Genomic DNA, 7,696 nt, shown 5'->3' on the forward strand with positions numbered 1-7,696 from the left:
GTCCTCCTCAGACCACAGAAAACAAAAAACAACAGCACAGGGAGGTACTATTCATCTCAGTGGGGTGTTGATTCTGAAACCTAAGGATGGTGATCTAAAAGTCAACAATGTTAATTTTACTGATAATTTTTTTTAGAATTATCCAGCTACTGTGATTATCTCATAGTCCCAAACTGCCTCTGCCATCTTCCTTCATGCCAAAAGGCCCAGCTTCCCCCTATCCAGCTGTCAAACTCCCAACTTCCCTCCTGACCACACTGTAGTTGTGTGCTGTCAATACAAAAGTCTGTGACTTACTGAAAATGTGGAACAACATGATATAAATTGAACTTCATTTTAAAAAATAGCATGGGAGCTATATTGGGTTTATATTTAATTCAGCAAAAACCTCCATTTTCTAGTGTAGATGAAGCTGCCCCACCAAAGTGCTGCAGAATCCAAGAATGCTGGCACAGAGTATCAGACCAGTGTGTCACAGAAAGCACACGGCCCTGCATGTGTTCCCTGCCTGCCACCACAGTTCCTTCTGACTGCCTCTGCTCCTGCTTCTCCAGACAGCAAAAAGCAGTGGTGGTGGTGTTTGGAGACAGTGGAGAGTGTTAGTTTGCTGAGCATATGGAGGAGGGCAAAACAAAGAGCATTTGGCCAGGAGGGTTGCCTCTGAATTGTAAGCAGGCTGGGTAGAACGTTGTCCCACCCCTGAAGAGTTCACACTGTGGGAGTGGAGGTCACTTATCAGCCACTCCCAGAACAGGGGCCTAAGTCCTTACTTTCTAAAATGAGATCATGAAAATTGGGCTCGCTCTATCTTTGAGTTTCACTTTCTATTGTTAAATTCAGCTCTTTCCTCAGCTCCAGTGTGACTATTTAAACCTCATTCTAGCTCTGAGATGCTAAAAGGGAAAGTCTGAATCTTTAGGAATGATCTTACTGCAAATAGCTGTGACTCCGGAATTCAAAGCAAATGGAAGTCCCAGGCACAGAACTCAAAGCTTGCCCCTTAATGCTGTAAGTCTTGCTCAAGTTTACCACTCCGCTGTTACAAATTCAACCCCCCCTCAAAAAAAAAGTTATCTCTGAGCATATGCAACTGCTAAACATCCCATTCAATATAACTTCAGCCTGTTCTGAGAACTACATTTCACAGTTTCTTTATACAGTAACTGTCTGTCAGATATTACTAGGAAGATTACCATAGTCTACATAATATACTTTCACTATAAAAATTATTACTTAGACAGTTGTATGTTTTACTACACAACAGGAAAAAATTAAAGATATTAAACGGGTCTTTTTCTTTTTTTTTTTTAATTTCACACTCCAGATGTAACATCTCCTTTATATAGATGACCCTAAGCAACTATAAACACTATCATGCATCACATTCCAATACTTCAATTTCAATGCAAATTCTTTAATCTACAAAATATAAATAGTACTTTATCTATTTAAGGTATTTCTAAGGCATCTATCAACTTGGTTTCTAAGAATTACAACAAGAAATCTAACAGGCCATACTTTAAATGTTCATCTCTCTGAGATGCCTGTATCTAAGCAGTACGGTTAAATGTACCAATAAATAAAAAGTCTCAAAATGTTTTCTTCCTTCTTGAACACATTAAGCAATGAGAAATTCAGACCCAGTGTAAATGGAAGCTATTCCCATGGAAATCCTTGGATCATATTCAACAGTGATATTGTGATAGTTAATAAGTGGTGGTGTAAGGGAGAATGGGCACATTCTGGTCCTCTTACTCTTTTACATCCTCCTGGAAATTGTTTGTCCTGCTGCACTTTCCTCCTTTCTGTTCCTTTCCAGGACAAGCTGCATGCATTTTACTTCCCAACTGAAAGCCCAATCAGTGCAAGTTACACAACATCGTCACTTGCACCTGTTTTCTCGCCAATTTACAACTGATATGCAGCTTACACCATTGTTTATGTCACTGCTGACTCTATGTTGGGGTGTTTCTTGAGGATTATGATTTATGCCTGTAAAAATATAGTAAGAAATCAAGGATATTATGTGTACTCCGTAGAAAAAACAACACCAAATACTCTTGATATTTTAAACTCCCCAAATTAAAATAACCTTGGCCCTTGTTCCTAAGGATCATATAAACAATCTAAACGAGAACAAACAACACTGTACTGCCTGATAGATTTCTTTATGGTTTCCTCAGACAAATAACTTATCAACATTAGGCAATTTTAAGTAATGTGTATATTATTAAGAACCTTATCCTGTGTTTAAGAAAGTATGGCCTCAGTGTATTCATATCAAATGATCATATGTTTTTCTGTAGGTATATGTAAGACATATGTGACTTGTTGACAGCTTCTTACTGAGATAGACACATTTCAAAAAAATGGACTTTCACAACTGCAAAGAAAAAAAGTTCTACATTAGGATGTTACTTACTTTGTGTCTTTGTCCTGGGAGAATGCAACTAAAGAAACCACATTTAAAAATCAGACATTAGATATGCAAATATGTGTTCAGATCAGAGATACAAAAATTATTCAAATGATTAATTATTCATCATAAAAATGTCAATTAATAATTCTGAAGCATAATAGGCATCTTTCTAATGCATCTTTATTTTTCAGGCCTAAATACTGTTGAATCTGTGTGTTCAATTGCATTCTAACAAGTTTTTAAAAATTCAGCAAAGTAAACAACAAACTAAACAAAAGTGAGCAGTGAATTTTAATAACCACTAACTCAGCCAGGAAATGTGCCCAAAGTTCAGCATCAATCCCACAAGAGTAGAAAGAACAAGTACAGCTCACTATGCCAGACAACAAGCCCTAAGTAACCGGCCTCACAAACCTTCCAAAAATTGCATTCTCCAGCTATTATCAAATGGTATTCCAAAGTCACTGTCTCTTGTTTATTTAGCACAAGGAGCAATCTGTATCCTGCAAGATGGGCCATGTTGAACACCATTTGTTCAGCTGCAGTTGAGAGAAGTATATTACATGCATAAACAAGGCTAGGCTGTCTTATAAATGACTTTATACATAAATTAACAAATACATGAGACAGATAGATTTATCTTTTACATGGAGGCACTCCCAGGAGACTGGATACCTTAGAAATGCCCATAGAGAGGTAAATGAAATAAAGCTAAACAATCCTTTCCCTCACCTTGGGTTTTTCTGCATAGGGACTTGGAAACTTTTTGAATGTTGACTCAAGGGGTTTCTTCCCAAATATCCCCTCAGTAGGTGCAAGACCCCTACTACCAAAATGGAAACTGGTCTTTCCTCCCTAAACCTGGAATCTACAAATCTCAGGACACCTGCATGAAGCAGGAGGAAGAACCACATGGAGGCCCAGGGGCTCTGCACAGCTCTCTGGCTTCCCCTTTTCTAGAGAAGACGTTCCACTGCATTTTAAACACACACACACACACACACACGACTGCACAAAATGCCCCCCTTCCCTCATATAAGAGGCCCGGCCAGTAGGGATTTGTGATTCAAAATAAACCTGCACCCAAGAGGATCATACAGCTTCCAGCAGCTGCTTCCCAACTCTGGTTCTGTCCTCCAGAGCTCCGCAATATGAAACCTCAAGAGGGGCTAGAGACAGAATGGAGCAAAGCTGATGTTCTCCCACCAGGACAGGTTTAGCTACTAAATCTGCATGTTGCCTACACTTCTCATAATATTCATAATCTGTGGCACTGCAATGCCTGAAAGGAATATCCAAGCTCTGCCTAGTCTAGACAAATAGATCCAGTCTGCTTAAACACTAGTATAGACAAGGTTTAACAGCTTTAGATAGCCCTGGTCTTGATAGATTGTAGAGGGAAGCACTAAGGGACAGCTAACAAGTTTTACAGGTGCTAAACCCTATCTATGCTAGCGTTTCAATTGTAGTAGTTAAAGGATGTTCTCCAAACACTTTTTTCAATGCAGCCTATTTTTTCTAGTCTACACATAGCCTTGGAAACTTATCTATGGATTTAGGTGTTTAACTTCAGGCACTTTAGTGTGCAAATTACCCTTCTAATCCCTTCCCCTTTATTTTTCAAACTGTAATACAAAATTCGCACAACAAGCCAAACAATAGGGACTCATGTGCAGCAAAAGCAGAGATCCCACCTTTGCTACTTGTGATTAAAACTAACTTCATGAGATGAAAATGAAAACCACTGCTAGTAGCACAAATGAAATCCAGCCGCTCCAGGGCCCTCTCCCCAGATCCACCCTTTCTGGGTTGGGTGGCGGAGTGCAACAAAACAAAGTTATGCTCCACATTACTTGTCCTCTGGTTGCTCCAGAGCAAGAGAGAGATTATCATTTCCCTGCCATCCTAGCGCACTAGTTTCACATTGAGACATTACTGAGGTAGATTTCAACGTAAGGCCAAGGTCCTCCGGGGCCTAGCTAACCACTTGATACTTAACCACATTAAAACGAACCACATTACTGGGGGTGAGACCCAGCCCCCTCCCACATACACACACCCGTTTAACAGTTTGGCAAACCCTCCCATTTCCCTGTGTCCCTTTACACTGCTGTAGACTGTCGCTCCTGTGGGCTATCTGCCCTCGCAGCCCCTTTCTCATGATAATGAGCCCCTAGCAGCACCTCAGCTGAGGCTCGCGCCACCAACACACAAGCGGCCCCCCTTTTCAGCAGCCAGCCCCCCACAAACCGGAAACGGGGGGACGAGCTCACGTGGTTTTAAAGCAGGCGCTGGAGGAGAGGGAGCTGGTGCAGGGATGGAAGGGGAGGAGGGGGGTTGAGAGGGGTCTTTAGCTCACATGGCCCCTCACGTGTGATGGATGCAATTGACAAAGGGAAAATCATTGAAGGGGAGGGAGCAGCCCCGCCAGCGCTGGTTGCATGTGTGGCATCAGTCAGGCACCGTTTGTATCAATACAGGACAGGATCGTTTTCTGTGCCCCGAAGTTTCCTCTCTTCCACTTTTCGCACAGGAAAAGTTGGGGGAGGAGGGAACTCCACCCTATGAGCTGGCCTTAAAATTGGGTCTGATCCACCCTGGTGCAAAAATCTGAGCTGTGCTGTGCAAAAATGGGTTGGGGTTTGTTTTTTAACGGCTAGGGAAGACATCATAATTGCAAAGTTTAAAATAAAGACAGAGACTCTTCATCTGAGGCTGTGTGGAGGGGGGTGATTAATTGCAATCTGCTTTCTACATTTATGAGAGACTGTGAGAGATGCACTGCCAGCACCACCCCCAGTAAAGGCAATATCAATAGCCACTGTCATTATTTCCATATCTTGAAGAAGCTGCACGCCCAATATTAGTTCAGTCCAGGGCAGGAAATCGTCGCCTGGATTAAGGCTAAATTCCTTCTCAGAAGGATTTAACTGATTGTTACATGTTTATGTCTTGTGGCCAAAATAAAAAAAATAGCAGCCCCCTATATGATAAATTTAAAAGAGTGTCTAATAAAGACTTCAATGTTATGCCAATCATGAGAAGATCAGAGCATTTTATCTCTATGATCCTTGTGTGCTGGGGGTGCTTTAAGAATTACAGAAACTGTCAGATTGAGCGGTGGAGGAGAGTCTACAAAATTATGACCAGAGATTATTCGACAATACAAAAGTGTTCCCTAAAGCCCATGAATGTAGTCACCCGGTCTGTTTTGCCTCTCTCTCTCTCTCTCTCTCTCTCTCTCTCTCTCTCTCTCTCTCTCTCTCTCTCTGTAGATAGATATAATATGATAAAACATCGATCGTGTGTGTGTGTGTGTGTGTGTGTAGATATAATATGATAAAACATCGATCGCAGTATTATTGCAGGTTAAAGTAGAGCTTCTTTTAATCCATGTACCCACCCTCTCATTTTATAATCTGGAACTTTAGGAATAATATGTAAGGCGTTTGTAATGGGATTAATTTATTTTAAGAACTTGTTTTCCATATAGGACGTGAGTGACTGGAAATTGGACGACTCAGTAATTGGCATTCACTTTTTTTTTTAACATATGCATCTAAATTCAGTTTGACTCTTTAAGGAATTAGCAGAGTGCCCTTGATTTACAGTCAGTGTTTTATGGATCTGAGAGGATCTAATTCAAATTAATACTTTGAATCTGATTTCAGGATATTTGCACTATGCCACATATTTCATTAAGATATCATCACTCTCGTCTGTATCAGTGTATCTCTGCTTCTATATATCTGTTATATCTAGAGATAGATAGATCATAATCCTCCAGCAAAATATTTTTGACATTCAATCAATAGTTATGCTAAAAGTTTTAGCACAACTAACCCAGTTCACCCAGCCTTTGCTCTCGCAGGCATAATTACAGAGCTCATTGTTATCAGTTCATCATGTATTAATTTAAAACAATTCAATTTAAAAATATAACTGGCAGCTCTTAAGAAACCTGCTCTTTAATATTTATACGAGAGCCTTGTATAAGATATACACAGACAACTGTTTCATTAGCTATTTCCTTAGGTCATTTATACTAGTGTTACCAACATTTTAAATCTTAATTTCGCCTCGATACCCCACCTGGTAGAGACTTGAGTTGGTGGTTTGAATTGGTACCTGCTCGGGTAGGCTAGTGATGTCCATTTATGGAAGGTTGTCAGATCTTTACTCGGTGAGTGACAACAGAGAAGCAGCAGAAAAACAAACTCAGTGAGCTGAGGATTTTATTTGGAACTGTTAAAAAAAAGATTTTGTGGTTGTTGCTCTAAAATCTGCCTACACTAAAGACATCTCAGGTTTCTAATAACACTCAGTTTATATTCATTAGTTGCATTGACAGTTACAGTCCCCAGATGTGTCCAAATCCTATACTGTAACCAACTGTTCAGTCTTCCCTATTGCCCCCAAAATTGTGTGATCGGGTTGCATTCAGATTCGATTTTTAAATCGGAGAGTAGCTTTATTAACAGCTAAAAATATTCATCAGATCTCTGAGGAAGCGATGATTTGCAAATGCACGTTTGATTTTTCTTTCTTTGCAATGTTTAATCATCAGAAAGGTGTGCTCTGATCAGGAGCATTTTTGAATGCAATTGCTTGTGACTATTGCTAGCATTACAATTCTTGCTTTAGGCACACATTCAATGCACAGTTCAAGAGCAGTTTATCTTAGCTTAATGTAAGTAAAAGTATAGTGTCGGATCAGTGTACCATTTGTTTCAGTTTACTTCGGGGGGCGGGGGGAAGTGCAGTAATAGATTTAACTCTGTCAAAGAAGGGAAATTCATACGGAGCCCGCTAATACAGCCCCTTGGGCAGCTCCACGTTTACCTTCAGAAAGATCATACAAACATGTAGGATTTGAAGTTCATCTTTACATTGAGATTATGTAAAGCTCTTCTAGAGAAGGAACCGTATGAGGGTTCTGTGAAGAGCTGGGCATGAACTGATCAAGGCTCAGAGATTTTTTCCCCCTTTTCAGATAAACGCCTTTGCTGACCGAATTTGGCTGTCTTTAGTTACTTCTATATTAGTTTCCAATTATGTGCAGTGCAAACCAGCTTTTTGATTAACAAAACAGCAGAGCATTGGTTAACAACACTTAAACTTCAAAAAAAAAAATCCCCCTGGGAAGTGGGCTCTGAATTGGTTAATAATGTGCAGTACTTGCTAAATTGCTGACTTCCAGATGTGGAAAATATCTTTCTTGTTGAGGACCTACGTACCCTGATTGGATTACGACAGAAGCGTCACATTGGAAAGCTT

The 7,696-nt window shown here is 40.2% G+C and overlaps 1 long non-coding RNA gene across 2 annotated transcripts; it reads right to left on the bottom strand.

The window, feature by feature from the left end:
* Positions 1–1,469: 1,469 nt before the first annotated feature.
* LOC120374221 lies at positions 1,470–5,262 on the bottom strand. 2 transcript variants are annotated; one of them, XR_005585944.1, is made up of 4 exons: positions 3,152–5,262; positions 2,834–2,958; positions 2,423–2,450; positions 1,470–1,992 (listed from the first exon to the last, which is right to left on the bottom strand). It is a non-coding gene; the product is annotated as an uncharacterized LOC120374221 (long non-coding RNA). The 2 variants fall into 2 exon arrangements; XR_005585943.1 differs by having other exon boundaries at positions 2,834–5,262.
* Between the last annotated feature and the right edge of the window lie 2,434 nt (positions 5,263–7,696).

The sequence above is a fragment of the Mauremys reevesii genome, linkage group 11, assembly GCF_016161935.1.
Source record: "Mauremys reevesii isolate NIE-2019 linkage group 11, ASM1616193v1, whole genome shotgun sequence".
Taxonomy (NCBI): Eukaryota; Metazoa; Chordata; order Testudines; family Geoemydidae; genus Mauremys; species Mauremys reevesii.